At 40.7% G+C, this 19494-nt stretch overlaps 1 protein-coding gene across 1 annotated transcript in view; it reads right to left on the minus strand.

The window, feature by feature from the left end:
- Positions 1-19494, minus strand: part of IFI35 (interferon induced protein 35) — a 721240-nt gene that overhangs the window by 606063 nt on the left and 95683 nt on the right. The gene's annotated exons all lie outside the window — the stretch shown is intronic.

Genomic DNA, 19494 nt, shown 5'->3' on the forward strand with positions numbered 1-19494 from the left:
CTAGAGGAGAAATTTCCCTAGGAAATTTCTGACTGGCAGGGGCTTCTACATTTTCTGGCTTATTATTTTTGTGTCCGGAATTTTTTTTTTTATAGTTATCCATTTTGCTAATTTGCCAATTTCCAATTAATAAAACTTCAAACCTAGCGTCTAAACATATTAATTGGTTGAAATGGCAGAACGTGCAGTGGTGCATGCACTTATTGCTCTCTCTGTGCATGATGCATCTATCTACACAGACACATGAGAACCTTACTTGTCCTTGAGATTTCCCGGGTTGAGTGACTCGCAACTTCGCAAGGGAATAGTTTGCTTATAATTAGGAAACTGGACTGTTTGATGTTTACGCTTGGAATTGCAGAATCGCCATGTTAGGTGATTTTATTTCATCCATTTTTTATTATTACAATGCTCACGCTTGCATAAATTCAACAGGTTTTGTTTTATTAATACATTTTAAAATATCACTTTTTTACATGAACAACTGAATGCTTTTAAGGTAAGTAACATAATTCAAGTAATAGGGCTCTAACGGGTCGGTGTGGCTGATGCCCTAGCACAGAGCGCAGGCTGCCATGGTGGCGGAACTGGCCGCCACCGTAATGCCCATTTGCCCGGCTCATTCTCTTAAGTGTCCTTCTGATTCCCGGGCTGTCAGAACTTCAGGTGAGGAGAGGAGAGGGATGGAGGGTGACTCCTTAGCATGGGCATGGGTCTACACAGGCTGAACTGTTGGTTTTGGTGAACAAACGTTCTGAAGAACATAAAAATCGATTATCGCTCAACTATATGGGGCAAGGGGAATTGAATGGATTGGCCATGCTCAATATTGGAATGAAAGTTGGATTTTTCAAATTGACTGCTGCATTTGCAGAAAAAAAATCTAGACAAGCATTTATGATTTGAATTCTCTAATAATCCAGTACATCAATATATGTATACAGTATTCTATTTGTAAATGTTAAAGTTAAGCAATAAAGAAAATTTTAAATGCATTTTAATGTTTTAAATGGGGGGCTCTTAATTTGGGTTTCCCCGGACATCTATCAACCTCAGAAAGGGCCTAACGACAGGTATGCAGGACCCCAAGGACTATCCCCACCCAGGACCCAGAACTGCCTATCCTAAATATGTTTCCCTGTTCTCTGACTTTACTATACTGGTGGGTCCCATAGCATCGCATGGGTCGCTATAGCTATAGATAAGCACAAAGCATTTAACATCTGAAATGTCTTTATAACCCCAGACAAAAAATTCCTATATACCTGACTGTGCAGGTGCCATTTCCTAAACAGTAAGGAGCTACTTTCCACTCATGTTATTCTGTCAAACAAAAAAAAGAATGTTTGTATCGCTAGCAATGAGGTGGGGCTGCAGAACAGAAGGTGCCCCAGGGGTGGTATGTGAGACAAGGTGAATCAAGTATATAAAACAATCATAGTTTTCTTCAAACCTGCAAATTTTATTAGAAGCTGCTTTTAAAAGTCCAAACTAAGGGAATAAAGTTATCTGAAAGTACTTTCAAAAGAGGCAGGAGAGGGCAACTCTGTACAGTCTGGGATACATAATCCAGACAGCTAAATCCTACCCACTGAATAGACTGGAATGCTAGTCTACAGTGTGACTATACAGCATAACAGAGGGGTTTATCCATCTCAGCAGACCTATACTCTGTTATAGGGAATGTTATTCATCTGCACAGTTATCGCATAGTTCAGATAAATGGCTTATCACATTATACTGCATGGACACAATACATAAGAGAAGCGTTAGCTGCTTCAATTCGTTATTGTAATTTGGTTTAGTGTGATCTTTAACTCAAAATCACTATTTTATGTCATGCTCTTGCCCCTAGAATCCCTCTTTAGAATGGTGAGAGCTTCCACTGTTTCACAGATACAGAAATCATATTTCGCCTGGACTCGGCACCTATGTTTAATGCTGGCCTTTGGTTTGAGAAATGCTTTTTAAATAATAACCTAATTTTCTGTTTTGCTGGCCTCCCCTCCTATGCCAATAGCATTCAATGTAAATGTTAGAGAGGAGTCAGATGCAACAGGAATTCTTGTAGCTTAGAAAGAAATATGTAAAGAATTTAGACAATAATTAAGATATTTCTCTTTTTAGTTTACAAATACTCAACTGGACAAAACCATATATGATATTTTAAAGGATTGTAAACCCCCTAATCATATGCTGCCCTTTTTGGCATTGTATACCCCCTCCCTCTTTCAAACTTTGTCAGGGTAGTAGGTGCCCCACAACATAGTCGCAGGGAGAATTTGTCCCCCTATTCCAGATCTTAGGGAGCCAGAACCACGACTACACCGTCACCTAATTTACTGCATACCTCATATTGGGTTTTTGGATTTTCAGTCTAGTTCTGCTGCTAGTCAATCACAATGATCTTGGTCACACAATGCCATGGATGGGTGCCTAGTTTCTGGGTGGGATAGCGCGTATGGTGGTGGACACTCAAGCTTCAGTATTGGGAATGTGTTCTCCGCTGTCATTATCAAGGATATCACAGTTACCATAGCCCACTGCTTCATTATCAGTTCTTCCCCCGAGCTTGCCAGTGTCATGGAGTCATTTGACTTCTTGCTGGGAGGCTTGGGCACAGGTGTCAACATGACAAGTATAGCATACCTGTATGTGGACACACCTTGACATTATCACCTGGCATTTTGAATAAAAGGAAAAATCCTGAGGGGGAGAATATGTTAAAATTGTAATTTTGTTGCCTCTGTTTAAGGACTATGTTGTTGGCTTACACAGGAAAAGCAATACGCAAGGAGAGGAATGGGGTAATATTCCAGTCCCAAAAACCTTTTGGCAGTTTGTTTCAGGCTTTTGCTTTGTTGGCTAGCATAATTTGCAAAAAGGACTTCAGAGGAATGCTCCTATCTTTTTAAATATGTTCACACCATATCTGAAGCTTACAAGTATTCTGGAGACTTGACGTGCTGGTATGAGGGTGAGGCCTTCACCACCAAAGGCCAGTACATGCCATGGTGTTGTAAAAAAAATATGGATTTATGCCTGGCAAGTCAATGATCATTGACGTTTCAGGATAAATCTGTTATTCTAAGAAAAATTCGGCTTCAATGCACAAAGCAGAGAAGCGTTGACAGCAGTGAATGTCCTCGAACACACCTAAGAATCAGCACAGACATGTAGGTTCTGTGGGAAGTCAAGCAGTCACCACCAGCCACTGTTTACTGCTCCCACCCCCTATCATGAGCATATATCATCATCATCAGCTATTTATATAGCACCACTAATTCTGCAGTGTTGTACACTCACTCACATCAGTCCCTGCCACAATAGAGCTTACAGTCTAAATTCCCTAATACACACACAGACAGACTAGGGTCAATTTTGTTAGGAGCCAAATAACCTACTAGTATGTTTTTGGCTTGTGGGAGTAAACCGGAGCACTGGGAGGAAACCCACACAAACATGTGGAGAGCATACAAACTCCACACAGATAAGGCCATGGTTTGGAATCGAACTCATGACCCCAGTGCTGTGAGGCAGAAGTGCTAACCACTAAGCCACCGCGCTGCCCATGGATATTGGTTCACTTAACTGAGGATGGGGCTGCAGGTGTGTATTGGCAATGGGACCAGGAAAGTGCAGTGTGGCTGGGGTTGTGCTAAGTATTTGTGCTTGTGGCTAGGTAAAAGGGTTCACTAGTATTGCCCATAACCCTGTCTAGCCCTTGACCTATTATAACTGCTGCCCTAGGTCATGCATACAGGATCCAAACAAAATTATAGTATTATAATGGAAAATCAACACCATAGTAACAACAAAATAAGAAAGGGACAGTTCTGCGACACGTACACCTATACATACACTTATATAAATGTTAGATCATATCACAAAACACTTACACTCTGGTGGAAAACATGATACAGGATTTCACATAGTACCCCTAATTTACCCCAAGTACCCTGTGTCTATAAATGTTTACCTCGCATTCATTGTATCTATAAATATTTACTAATACTTAGCATCCTGTCTGGCTTGCTTTGTACATAGTTTGTTGTTTACTAACACTGTGAACTCTTATTTTGGATTTATTATAAAACCCTGTTGTACTCCATGAATATATTGGAGATAGTCCTGGGGGTGACTGTACCACATGCACCCTTGATCTAGAGCCAACAGTGACCTTTGCTTGCTACAGTACAGGAACTGAAGGTGAAACTGAATGTCCTGTTACCAGAGAATGGAAAGTAAGTGATACTGAGAAAAACTCATGCAAGGTAAAATAATTAGAAAACAGCATTAACTTACTGCCTTAGGCATGTTTCCCTGGAAAGAAATATGGTATGCATAGCGAGCACTGCCTGCTAGCAGCTGGTAGACTAGCTTCATAATACAGTGAGCTGGACAAAGTTTATTATGCTTGGGTTCTGTGTCTAACTAGGGAGAGATTGATCACAAGCTTTATACATGAAGCCCCCTCTTATCGGAACTGTAATAAATTAAATCTTCAGCTACATATAGTACAGACCTAACAGTGCAAATAAGATGCTGGAATTGTGCTTCATAAATTACTCTTGTTGAAGGTTTCTGATAAAATATGGCGCATTATAGATAATTCTGGAGACACTTGGGATGTACTTTACAAATGGTAGATAGAAAGCCCTTAGCATTCCCATCATTTACACTGTATAAAACTTTATTTATCCTTTGTTTTACACATTTTTGGAAAGGATAGAACAGTCAGGAGGTTAAATAAAGACAAATTAGTATAAAATTTGTTAACCTGGCCATTATAGGCTTGTAATGTAGTTGTTAGATAAATGCATAATATACCTCCAGCAGAGCTATTCTGCAATGGGAGGGGGACTGTTCTCCTGCAGCCAGTAGTCATTAGACATGTGGCTCCTTTTTCAGAAAGCTTCTGTGACTGGGGGCTAGATTTACTAAACTGCGGTTTTGAAAAAGTGGAGATGTTGCCTATAGCAACCAATCAGATTCTAGCTTTCATTTTGTAGAATGCACTAAATAAATGACAGCTAGAATATGATTGGCTGCTATAGGCAACATCTCCACTTTTTCAAACCCGCCGTTTAGTAAATATACCCCTGGGTGTTGTCTGGATAAGGCTGGGTACACACTACAAGCTGTTCAGCCGATTATCGTACCAATCACACGATAAACGACTGTTCGGATCGATATGGCATTAGTGTGTACTCTGAAACGATGAATGGTTATCGTTCCAAAGCTCATCGTATCATTTCATTTATTTTTAAACCAGTGGAAAATATCTATTTCAAAGATGGAATGATGTCCTTCCAATTCTGCATTTTGTATGCACTCACGATCAGGATCTCCATAGAGTTTATAGAGTCATGATCTTTTCAGCAGACGATTATGACAGATGAAGAGCTCAGACCTGAGGGTAAATCTTTTAAAACATGTACATGTGTACACATGAATTAACATGCTGATCGGGACTTTTTTTTTTCAATCATTGGTAGAATAGTTACTGATATGGCATCAAGAGAAATTTTCTGTAGTGTATACCCAGCCTAACTAGGCCTGAATCCTGCTAGCCTACCTAATGTCACCTTTCTTACTATTATTTTATGGAGGTAACCTAGAGACACATTTATCCACACTTCCATCTACCCATGTGTCCACAAGTAAGCTCCTGTCGGCCTTTAAACCTAGAAACATAGAATTGGATGTCAGATAAGAACCACTTGGCCCATGTAGTCTGCCCATTTTTTTAACCTACCTCCAACCCTATTTGATACATATTTCTCTGTATGGATGTCATTATGTCTATCCCAAGCATATTTCAATTGCTCTACTGTATTAGCCTCTACCACCTCTGATGGGAGGCTATTCCACTTATCCACTACCCTTTCTGTGAAGTAATTTTTCCTCAAATTTCCTCTGAACCTACTTTTCTCCAGTGTCAGTGCGTGTCCATGGGTTCTAATAATTTTCTTCCTTTGAAGAATGTTTCCCTCCTGTATCTTGTTAAAACCCTTGATATATTTGAAAGTCTCTATCATGTGCCCCAGTTTTCTTTTCTGCTCCAAACTATACATATTAAGATCTTTTAGTCTTTCCTGGTAAGTTTTGTGCTGTTGGCCATGCACCATTTCAGTTGCCCTTCATTGTACAATCTCTAATGTATTTATATCCTTCTGGAGATATGGCCTCCAGAACTGAACACAGTATTCTAGATGAGGCTGTACCAATGACCTATACAGTCAGGGCCCGATTAAGGGTTCCGGCTGCCCTAGACTATTTCAGCCGTAGCGCCCCCACCCCCCCTCCAGCCACCTCACCTGCCCCCTTCGGCCACCTCACCTGCCCCGTTTAGCCACTTCACCTGCCCATCTGCCGCCCCTCCCCCAGAGACATTAGAACGGACTTACCTGCTGTGGAGTCCTCTCTTCAGCGCTGTGTATGACAGGCAGTCTGGCAGCGATCGCTGCTAGCTGCCTGTCAGTGTGGCTGCGGGCGCTTCTTACTCTGGTGGTCACGTGAGATGTGGAAGTCCTGATCTCACGTGACCAGAGTAAGAAGAGCCCGCGGCCACACTGACAGGCAGCTAGCAGCGATCGCTGCCAGACTGCCTGTCATGTGATAGTGACAGTCGGGACCGCTCCTTTAGACCAGTGGTGGTCCCGATGACTCCGCTTGCCACATTTAGGGAAAAAAAACAAAAACATCTCAGTGACGTTGCGCCCCCTGGCTCCAGCGCCCCTATTGGCTGATCAGGCCCTGTATACAGTGGCATTATTAATTCTTTCTTTCTGCTACTGATTCCTCTCCCTATGCAACCTAGCATCTGACTTGCCTTCCTCATTGCTATGTTACATTGCTTAACTGCCTTTAAGTCACCTGAAATAGTGACTCCTAGATAACTTTCCTCCTCAGTAGTGTCCATTAAAGTGCTGTTAATACTATATTTAGCCTTTGGGTTGTGATACCCAAGAGCATGATTTTTTACATTAAACTGTATTTGCAATGCTCTTGACCATTCCTCTAGTCTACCTATATCATCAATTATTTGTTATACCGCTCCTGTTGTGTCTGCCCTGTTGCATATCTTTGTGTCATCTGCAAAAATACATACTTTCCCTTTAATATAATTTGCAATGTCACCAATGAAGATATTAAAAAGTCCAAGTACAGATCCCTGGGGTACACCACTGGTAACCTTTCCCTCCTGTGAATGTACTCCATTTACTATAACTCTCTGTTTTCTATCCTGCAACCAAGATCTTATCCATTCAAGCATCTTAGAATTCAATCCCAAGCTTTCAAGTTTATTTAAAGTCTGCAATGTTGGACAGTGTCTGAAGCCTTACTAAAATTTAGATAAGCTACATCTAGGGCCCCCCCTTCATCTATTACTTTAGTAACCCAGTCAATAAGATTTGTTTGACACAATCTCCCCCCAGTAAATCCATGCTGTTTAGGATCCTGTAAGTTACTGGATTTGAGATATTCTACAACTCTTTATTTTAAAAGTGTTTCCATGAGTTTCCCTACTACTGATGTAAGGCTCACTGGTCTGTAGTTGCTCATCTCTTCTTTGCTTCCTCTTTTGTGCCGTGGGATTACATTCTCTCTTTTCCAGTCCTCTGGAATTACTCCTGTAGGTAGTGACTGTTTGAATAATTATATTAATGGTGTTAACCAGCACTTCTTTCAGCTCTTTTAGTATCCTTGGATGTATCCCATCTGGCCCCATTACTTTATCCACTTTCAGTTTTGAGATCTCTTTTAGGACCTTTTCCTTTGTAAATGTATTTGTATTTACCTCATTTTTATGATTATACTTGCAACTTAACTATGGTCCCTTCCCTTCTCTTTCTGTAGTGAATACTGAGCAAAAATAATTATTAAGATGATCTGTTATTTCCTTGTCTCACTCAACAAGACTCACACTCTCTGTCTTCAGTCTTATTATTTCTCCTAATGTTTTTCTCTTTTCACATTACTGACTGACTGGGCCATTTTCTCTTCAGCTTGTGCCATTGCACTTCTGATTATCTTCATAGCCTCCTTCTGTCTAACCAGATACATCTCTTTGTCTTCATTATTCTGAGTCTGCTTATAGTTCCTGATAATCACCTTTTTAACATACTTGCTACTTATTTTGCAACCTACTCTGGCTTCTTTTTCCTTGTGCTTTTCTTAACCCTTTTGATACAAAGGTTTGTTGCTCTTAGTATTGCACTTTTTAATCCCCCCCCCTCTTCTGCACTCCTTTCAAGTTCCTCCACTCTGCCAAACAGTCACTTACACATTTTCCCATCTCTACAAAGTCAGCCTTCTTAAAATCTATCATCTTTGTTTTTGTGTGGTATTAGTTAGTCACTGTCTAAACCACACTGCTTCATGATCACTAGATCCTAGGTTTTCACCCACATTAATATCAGATATTCTGTCACCATTTGTAAGTACTAAATCTAACATTGCGTCTTTGCGGCTGTAACCCAACCCGTTTCACCCGCAGGAAAGCAGCCCTCCTCAGGGAAAAATGAGGAAGCCTGCTTGCCTGTGGGTGAAACGCATTTGAATACCAACATCATTCCACTACCTATCACCAAAACACAACACTTTTACATCTAAATATCCCCTCCAAAGGCATGTGGAAGTAATTCCACAATACCTCTGTACGGAGCGCCACTTGCCCACTCAGCACTTAAACAAACTATATCTCAACTGTGCATGCGCGAGCCTTCCGATATACACAGACACCAAGGCTGTTCTTAACACCGCCCTCCATACACTCGTAGAGGAGGTAAGGATCATCTGGACTATTTTACACAAGATGGGAGCGCTAAAGCACTCTGATGACTGAACTACCAATGTGAGTTGGGAAATTTGTTATTACCCTAATTATACATTATAACTTTTTTGAACAAAAACTGGGAATTTCATTATCACCTCAATTATCTTATTGGAGAAGAACCTTATATATACCAAGTGTCAATGGTAAATAAAATCAGAGATCATGGACATTGACTGTACATATTCACAAGGATTAACAGAATTATTTCTGATCAGCATTTTGGCTTTCATTCTACAAAATTCAAAACAACCTTTTGCATTGTTAGAGGCACTGTATATCCTCTAGACTGTACATTCGCTACCCTCAATGGTGAATATGAACTAACCTACTCAAACTGATCCTGACACACAGGGGTAAATGTATCAAGCTGAGAGTTTTCTGGCAGGTTTGAAAAGTGGAGATGTTGCCTATAGCAACCAATCAGATTCTAGCTTTCATTTTGTAGAATGCACTATATAAATGCCAGCTAGAATATGATTGTTTTTTCAAACCCGCCGGAAAACTCTCAGCTTGATACATTTACCCCACAGCGTGTCTTTTCTTTTCTTTCTTCATGTATGAGAGAATACATGTATGTTTTAATTATGTTCTGGCCAGGACAACTGTATGCATATTATTGATGACTTTATGATTAAAATTGGTCACATCATTTTTTGGCTATAAAGTCTTTCAGCCTAAGACAAACTAACATCCACCACACACACCTACCCTTTCCCCTAGTTCCTAGGAGAGCGATCATTGTTTGTCTCCAAGAGTTGTAATTAACTTATAGAGTTGCACAATAATATATGTTAACCAATGTTTACCACTTACGTCTTAATCATTCCCAAAGCTTTGTGATTAACGTGGCGTGACTCAGATATGATGAGTGTGTATTTCCTTGCACAGTAGCTGTTCACAAGCGCACAGCTGTTATCTGCTGCTGTGGGCACCAAGAAATGTCTCTGTTTTATGCTACAGTTTAACGACATTGGAATTTGTGTAGCACAGCAGCCTGCCTGTCTCCAATAATTATATAGGTGTCAAGTGTTATGTGTCAGGTGAAACGTTACTATGTTGCAAGATATGATTTAAAGTTGGATGAGCTTCATTCCATTTAAACGTACATTACACACCTTAGTTAAAAGTATAAAAACACCTTCATTAGAACTTTCAGCCGGCTGAACTGGCAATCAATTGAAATAAAATTAGCTGAAGTAGTCGTTATTGTTATCAAACTTTAGCTGAACAATTAACAGCTAAGTAATGTTTAGGATGAGTAGCAGATTTTATATTTAATAACAATTATAAATGATTTAATGCAGAATTAGACCGCAGTCTCCAAGACAATGCAATTTCCTTTATGAAAACTATATACATAACAGCATGTTCAAGCAATTACAGTATACATTCATTTTATAACTCTTCCCATTAACTCTCTTTTGCCTTCCAAAGATAACATGGCTCACACGCACAGCAACAAATGGGATTTATTTGCTAGGATAATACATTTGCAAGTTGTGCATTGTGTAATGCCCATCTAAGTCTTTTAGCAGCCACTCCTCAGTTGACTAAATGACGTACTGGGCTTTAGAACATGTTCATACTCTGAGTGGCGGGATTAAAATGATTTATACTACATGGATCTAGCTATATGTCAGCATACATCCATACTGTATTTCTGGATTCCTCTGCCATTGTATCTTATGTTATCCAGTAACTATAATAGACTATCTGTCTTCACGGCACTGTAATTTATTAGCCCTAATCTTTACACAGTCTCTCAATGGCATCATTTTTTATTTACTTTTTAAAAGTTCCATAGCATAATGTATCTGGGGGGGCGGTGAGTGATGTCTTAGCTTGGCTCCCTGGTTAAAGCGCTCCGCCATTTATGGAAAATAAATAAAATAGGGATTATTCATCTCAGCAAAGTACATGGGTTTAATTATGTTACAGTCAAATGGGACATTGTATAAATTGACTTTCCATGTTGCAACTTGTTTTTTAATGAGGCTGCTGATCTTTAACTATGAAGCATTACTGTGCCAATATTATTATTGCCCTTTTTATGTTTCCATCACAGATTCTCACCATAGGATATATTGAAGTACAGCTACATGGAGGGAATTGATTAACTAGATTGGCTGTGAGAGTTTCCATGAAATCAGAACAGCCAATAAAAATCCGAAATATCCATATTGGACATGTGAGAGTGCCATCATTATGACTGGGATAAACAATGCTTCTGATCATTGAGACATATAAAATACTATAAATTCTATTTGCCAAAAAATTCACCTGGATTCAGAATCAAAATTCACAAATCGGCCGAATTTCACTAATACTGATGTGCCCCCCCCCCAGTTTTCAATGAACTTAAATGTGCACTCTCCACCCCTCGCTCTGCAAAACAAAATCACATTTTTTGCATGTCACCATCTCAGGATGGCGATAACAGATACAAATCCTTTGAAGAAATATTTGTCATGGGAATAATAGCATTTTTTTTAAATTTAATATAATTTTAAAGTAATATACATATAGTTTACATTATTTTTATTAGTGGAACTGAAGCCCCAAACCACAGAGAATGGCCTGGCGAGGTGGTAAGTTAACTCTTTCTGATTGGCTCCATGCACTGTCATTGGCCTGATTCTGTAATGAGTGTTAGCTATTTGGTGAATCCTTCGTGAATTAGCGCCAATGGTAAAATTCTGAAAATTGGTAGAATTTCCGAATGCCCATTACTGGTTGGCATAGTGATTGGAATGTAGAGACGGGCAGACTAATACACTTCAAGGGCTGCACAGCCTCTAGCCTTCAACAGGGGAGCACATTATCATCAACATTTATTTATATAGTGCCAGCAGACTCCCAGGGGCGCACGCAAAATTTTCAAGGGGGGGTCTCCCCCCCCCCCAAGAAAAAAGAAAAGAAAAAATATGAGAGCTGCTCCATTTCGGCAGCACTGTATTATCCAGCAGCCGCGGCTCTGTCAAAGAAGCGTCCGCGGCGGTGCTGTATATGCTTCTTTGACAGCGCCATGGCTGCTGTATAGTATAGGGGCACCTCTTTAGCGGAGGGGAGGGGTTTCTGGAGACCCAGAAACCCCCCCTGCGTGCGCCACTGATTCCATAGCGCTTTACATTTGGGAACAAACAGTAATACAGCAATACTGAGTAATACATACATACGTAGAGGTAAGAAGGCCCTGCTCGCAAGCTTACAATCTAATCTCAGTAATAAAAAAATAAGCCCCAAAATGCTCCACACTCTCTCATTTAGAGTTAAGAGCAAAGCAAAAAAAGGGAGCAAATTTGCATCTTGGCAGAACCAGGAGCAGGAGCAGATGTAAGATATGCTGACAGATTTAGAATTGGAAGAGGCACACGTACGTCCGTATTCAACTAGAAGTGGATCTGAAAAAATGTCTCTCATTGAATATGGGTCTAGGTATGCTCTGCTTATATGGCACTTGCCGTTTTGAAACAGACACAATACACAGCAGGATATGTACAACACACATGTGGAATATAATCTCCCAGCAGAAAAAAAAGTATTTCATTATTGTCACCTGTTAATAATATAGTAATTAATATAATTACATTAAAAAAAGTTGTTGTTTTTGGGGGGAGGGGTTCCCATTGAAATACATTTATTAGGATGTTATTAATATCTACTGCACATAAAATTTATTTTTACAATTGCTCTGGATTGCAAACACATGTTCTAGCATGTACACACACACACACCCGTCATCACTATCATTCGGTCCTTACACCTGTCCCAACTGGTGCAAGTGATACGTAAAACACGTACCTTAGAGATGCCCAAAACTTAAATCGAGCTTGGCACGCCCCTACTGTACATTGACCATGTGCATACACCCTTCCCCTCCCCATTCCACCCATGAAATCAGATGGTGTGTCCTTGGTGTCCTTTGCATTCGGAGATGAATTGGATGCTCTTGTGTTTACTGGTGTATAGTTCGTTTCTGGCATGCACAGTGCAATGTAGCGCAAAACACGGCACGTATTGGCATTTACATTCCTCAATGAATCAGGCTCAGAATGTATTGAAAGACGTTATGTACAAATGTGTATATAATTATATAACTTTATAACTCCATTATAAAAATTATATGAAAAAACTTTAAAATTAGGTTAGTATGTCTTTAATCAGCCACGGTGCACCATTCACAGCAATTCTCTCTCTACTTGATGTACGAAAGTTGAATCTGTGGACTGCAGTCTTTTTCATGTTGAATATGTGTTGTGCTAGTTTTTCACTGTTCTGGTTAATCTGCTATGTTGTAACAAAAGTCTCACCTTACTTTTTTTTTGTATGTTTGAAATTAACAAGCCACAGCCTCTGCAGCACCCCTGGTCTCAGCCTATTATAGAGTGTATGCAGTCATTATTTAATACACTACAATTCCTAACTAGAGATAAGGGAATTTTGTAAAGCTCATTTATCATACTCATTCCATAGTTTTAACTTCTTTTTAGATATTTCTATTATGACACTGAGATTCTTTTGAAACAATCAGCCTCTAATGATGACACACAAATATATCCTGATATAGTGGGTGAGAATCACTGCTCTACTCCATTTGTAGGAGGCATTTCAGACACCTTTGAGGGGTTTTCAACTAATAGATTATAACAGGTCCAACCTCACTAAATGCACCAACCGATGGAGAAGTACCAACCTGTTACTGGATTCACAGACACAAGGTCTCCTCACCTGTATCAAGAAACACAGAAGGAAATCTGGGATGGCCTAGAATGGGTGTGTATAGCTGGTGTTGGGCACCTTTGCCACACCCTGCTGCTACTGTCCTGGTTATGCCAGCCTGGACACAGGGGACTACAGTGTCTGCCACGACAACATATTCCATACAGACACCTTAGAAGCCAGTAGCATCACACCACGGATTCTACTCACCGTGGACTGCACTATATCCCCTTAGTCATAGATCGATCTTCTACCCACACAACAAACCCACCCACAGTATGCTAAGCTACTAACTCCAGTAGTGTGTGGCACCCAAACTAGTCAAACAAAGTGCAATGATCCTAACAACAACAACAACTATGTGGTCAGTATACTGCACAACTAGCAGCTAGTCTAGGTGACTACTGTGACTAAACTAACATTCCACGAAGTACAACAGGTATACTGTCCAATGTAGACAACGCAATATAGTAGACAGTTCAGTAAAGCAATGAAAAGCAATAATCACCACAACCTATGTTTTATAGGGGCCTGACTGTAGGGTGAAGCTCCACCAGGCACTGAGAAATGAATGGGAAATCTACAATATCTCTTACAAAATGGCAGCCTGCAATTTTGGCAGGAAAACCTGGACCAAATGGCAGGGTTGGACCGGGCCCAGTCCTCAATTTGCTGAAGCTATCCTGCTAACTGTTGACAGGACTGCCAACTGAAATGCCAACACTGGTCATTTGCATGAGGAATACGGCCAAACTACTGGTCTAAACGGGGTTACACAGGCTTGAGCCTGCAGTATGAGAGCCACAGGAATAAGCCCGACGCTAAGAGTCTCCTTTCTAAGTGCTGAGCCTAGATACTACACACCCCACAGGCTCCAAGCCTGAATAAATGCAGCAAACGGTCTAAGCCTGATGAAATATGTGCCCAAATAAAATGATAACATAAGGGGTCCCTAAAGAAACATGGGCTAGTGCTCAAAAATATGCCCACTGGCCTTATGCCCAAATGGAAAGTGCAGGCCCAGGCCAGTGAAGATGTAACCCAGAGCCCCTACCTGGTTCTGGTAGCTTTCAGTGTCAGCAGGGCGGTAACGTGATAAATAGCTGTTTACCACCCCTCTACTGTCATGGATTCAGTGTCTTTCTGCATGGGGGTGGACCATGAGGCGGCTAGCTTCAAGTGCCTCGCCACGGCTGTTTGGTCCAGGGTCGGAAGATGACAAGGGATTCCTACCTGTACTCCAATGTAAGTCGTCTGCAGCGCTGGGTACTACTTCACAAAACAGTGAAGGATTAAACCCACTTGTTACCCAACACTACATCAACAGAGATCTCCCTGCTGCAACAATGTTTGGGAGATACACAAGGGGCAGATCCAAACTGAAATAAGAGCTTTGTGACCAATCCATCGCCAGATGGTCTTGTCTTACAGCAGTGATCCAGCAAAGTCCCTCTTTCATAGTACATCCAGTTCTCTCCTGCAATAAGCAAATGCTGGTGGTTGTAAGGGTGGGTAATGTACTGATGTTGAGCGTGGTGGGGGAGGGGATCTCTTTAAACTTACACAGTGCACCTAAAACCTATCAGATATTGCTGTTGAGTAAATATTTTTCAATAAAGTGAGCAATCCAGCGGCTTACGTAATATGAGAAGATTGCATTTGTACTTCGTTCAGTTTCCATTACAACAATGTAGGGTGCAGCCCCGTATTTTATATAGGATCAAGAATACCTTTCCACAAGTAATACATTACAAATGAATAAGATGCTTAGTATTAGTAACTTAGGAAACCTATTGTAATTAGGATATAATTATTCAACAGGTTGTGACTTCCATTTTTAGACAAGTACCAATCAAGCTGGTACAGGCCATCATCTCTTGTACTACTGAATGACTGGCTTTTTATAGACATAGGTGATATATTCATCTGTTTAATGAAACTTTAATCTTGTTTTGATCCATGTCTGGTCCTTCTGTTTGTAATAAATATGTTTATTATGGGTGTGTTTTAGGAGAACAACCCAGTGAAAGAACATTTCTGTGCACTCCCTTCTCTAGTTTTCTGTTGTCTCTTCGATGATTGCTCTGTCATCAAAGCTGCTATATATAGAAAAATGTTGTACCATTACCTATGGAATGTTAACTAGTAAAATAGACCTTACCATCTACCTGCCTTGCGTTGGTGGGGGACTTAAAGTGGACATACCCCCTCTATAGAGTCTAGTCCACCCTTCTGTAAACTAAACCATTAATGTGGTGTTGGTGGACTGAGGTGGAGTCAGTTTTCATATGCATAAGATGTAGTTTCAGTTATGTAATCCAAAAATATTTTTTATTGTACCTTCTCTTGGACAAGATTATAACAATTTCGGCCTTGATGAATAATTGAGAATAGTATTTTGACAGCTGATGTTATTTGTCTACAACTATGAGATAAAAGTCCTATATACAGGATTATATAACATATCACGGTGGCTCAGTGGTTAGCACTTCTGCCTCACAGTGCTGGGGTCATGAGTTCAATTCTCGACCATGGCCTTATCTGTGTGGAGTTTGTATGTTCTCCCTGTGATTGTGTGGGTTTCCTCCGGGTGCTCTGTTTTCCTCCCACACTCCCAAAACATACTAGTAGGTTAATTGGCTGCTATCAAATTTGAACCTAGTCTCTCTCTCTGTCTGTGTATATTAGGGAATATAGACTGTAAGCCCCAGTGGGGCAGGGACTGATGTGAATGAGTTCTCTGTACAGCGCTGCGGAATCAGTGGCACTATATAAATAAATGGTGATGAAGATGATATTAGCCGTCTTTGCAGTGGTTTGTTTTTTTTCTTATATCATGGAATCAAAATAGATTTATTTGTGGAATTGTATTAAAAACTTGGCAAAATAGAAGGCAAATTGGAGAGTGCAAGATCTTGGAGGAAAACCTGCTGCAGTCTGCAAGAGACATAGGAGACCTAGGGCAGGGCCATCTTAACAACATTATGGGCCCCCGGGCAAAGCAGTGCACCGGGGCCCCTATATATATATATATATATATATATATATATATATATAGATAGATGTATAGAGATACAGATATAGATATATAGAGATAGATGTACTTGCTCAGTGACCCTTGAAGGTTTTTTTTGCAGGTTTTTTTCTTTTGCAGGATTATTTATTCTCGTTAAGAGCCGTGCCTATGGGGCCCCCATGCTTGTGGGGCCCCCGGGCAGCTGCCCATTGTGCCCAATGGAAGAGATGGCCCTGACCTAGGGAATAGATTTAGATTGCAGCAGGACAATAACCCATAGCATACAGCAAAAACCTTTTATAGCCCCTGTAGATTGTGCACATCACGTATCAATGACTTCATCAAGGTATTCTATGGAGGTTATCTGCAAAGAGCAAAAGATCTGCTGCACAGAGCAAAACTAGCTTTGATTACCTGTGTGGCTCAATTTGCACAACTTCATCATCGAGGTACATGGGTTTACAGAGCAAGATGCTGGTGTTTGTGGAGAATAGAAGCTTGCAGAGGCAGATAGGACTAGCTGGGCAGGCTGAAGGTATTTCCAGTAAAGCTCAGATCAGGCTCACCAATGCAACAAATTTAAAGCTAATGGAAAGAATTGAAATGAGAGGGTACCTCACTCTCATGATTAATATAGGTCATAAATGATGCTAAACCAAGCAGTATTTTAGGAGAAAAAAAGTTTGGTTGTATTGAAAGGGGTGGTGCTTACGTGGTAGGAGGTTGGACTTTGCACAGTACGCATATGCAGATTTTTCTGCTTCTCCGTACACCTTGGCGCACTTCTACTTTGACTGCAGGCTATTCACAGAGCAGTGTTTATAGTTCACTATTTATAAGTTAATGGTTTTTAAACTACAACCATTTTTCCATGTTTATTGTACTAGCACTTACACTATACTCACTATTTAGCTTAAGCCGTCTAGTGGTTGATCCAAAGTCCCCTTTTCTTTATGCTCCCTGACCGCCATTCTCAATCTATATAAAATAAATAACAACATGGGAGACTTGCTTGGTGGAGAAAAGTCACAGAGTTATTGAATTAAATTAAATCAGGGTAGAGAAGAAAGCATAGGCCAATCAGCTACCAGCAAGACCCAATACCCTGATGCTTCCTTTGGCTCAGTGTCTGCAAAAGCAAAATTGTACACAGGAGACAGGAAGGGATGAAAGAAGTGAAACCAAGGAAAGGAGGAGTGGTACAGGGAAAGTGTCACACATTGCACCAGCTAACCTGCATTTTGGTCACTGTTCTGACCTGTTTGCCTTGGTTCTCACTCTTTGCATTCGTTTGCTGGTATGAACTGAGCATGCGTACACCTGGTCTTTTCAAAACTTCCTGCAAACTTTTGATTGGTTAATTGCCTGTCTTTCTATGTAAGCACATGCTTCTCTACCAAGTGGCCAGATCTTACTGTCACTGAGCCTGAGTTTGGACTGATTACAAGGCACGAGGTTCCTGCAACAATGCCGCAGGTCTTGATCATCGGTCCCGTCTTCTAGATATTTGCTTTCCAGGGATCTCAGTGCATCAGTTCTCTGCAGTTCACCACCTCTGAGTTGGTATCCTGTGTTACCTTTTCCATGATTAAGACCTGTGGCATTATTGCAAGAACCTCGTGCCTCATCATCGGTCCCATCCTCAAGCTATTAACTTTCCAGGGATCTCAGTGCATCAGTTCACTGCAGTTCACCACTTCTCAATTGGTATCCTGTGTTACCTGTTCCACGACAAAGTCCTGCGGTATTGTAGCAGGAACCTCGTGCCTCATAATCAGTGCTGTTCTCAGCTATTTGCTTTCTAAAGACCTCAACGCTTTGGTTCACTGCCGTTCACCTGAACCTCTGCATTTATCTTCCAGTAGGCCTGCTCCACTCCACGGTTCCATCTCACCCTTTTCTAATCCCCCTTAGAGGACCGTGATATGCGGATAGAGATCAGCTACGTCCATATTCCCTTGCCAAGATCCCTGATGTCTACTGTTAGATTCCGCACCACTCTGTTGTAAGTCTATCTAGAGCGGGGCTTCGAGACCTATTCCAATCTCAGGCTCCATGACAGAAAGAAAGAGAAGAGAGAGGCAGAAAACAATGGAAAATATGTGGTAATGGAGATCAAAGCAATGTGTCATGATATCACTGTAGAAAGCAAACTACACAGCTCCTGAACACCAACAATTTCCAGTGACAAAAGAAAGAACTCACCTAGACTTTGATTTATATGACCTCTTGGTTTCCAAGACTGTCCCTTGTGATTGGCCAGCCCCTTGCAAAACACATAATACCCTAAACATTAAGGCTAGATACAACACTGGCCCGATGATTGCACTAAAAACCTCCAATCAGCCAATATACGACTGTTTGGTCAGATATTGCGTGAGTGTGTATAGTGATACGATGATCTAAAGTTGTCCCAAAGTGCCGATCATCGTTTTATTTAGTTGGTCGTACTGTTTAATATTTTCAGACCACTCACCGACCGATCATGTAGTGTGTATGCACTCATGCTCCATGGAGTTTACAGAGTTCTTATCAGCCAACGCTAGCAATGAATGTCCCGGTGAATAAATGTAGAGAGTGCTGTAGAAGGAATAATTGATTTGTTTGTTCTAAGACAGAATGTTTCGTTTCAGAGTAGCAGAAGCTAACGAATTTCTTTAGGTCATGTGTATAGCTGTAACAAGGCGTTTTAATCAGTGTGGCAATGTGACAAGAATGAATGAATGAATGAATATTGTGCTGTCAGTCTCTGAAGACTAGAGGACCAGATGAAGAGCACAGATCTGAAGGTAAGTGTGTATGCAGGAATTGTCAGACTTATCAGACTTTCAGTCGTAGGTACAATCGTTTAAGATAGCAAGTCGGTTGGAAAATTCTCCAGTGTGTACCTAGCCTAACTCTTGTATGACCCAAATGC

The sequence above is a fragment of the Mixophyes fleayi genome, chromosome 6 (genome assembly GCF_038048845.1).
Source record: "Mixophyes fleayi isolate aMixFle1 chromosome 6, aMixFle1.hap1, whole genome shotgun sequence".
Taxonomy (NCBI): domain Eukaryota; kingdom Metazoa; phylum Chordata; class Amphibia; order Anura; family Limnodynastidae; genus Mixophyes; species Mixophyes fleayi.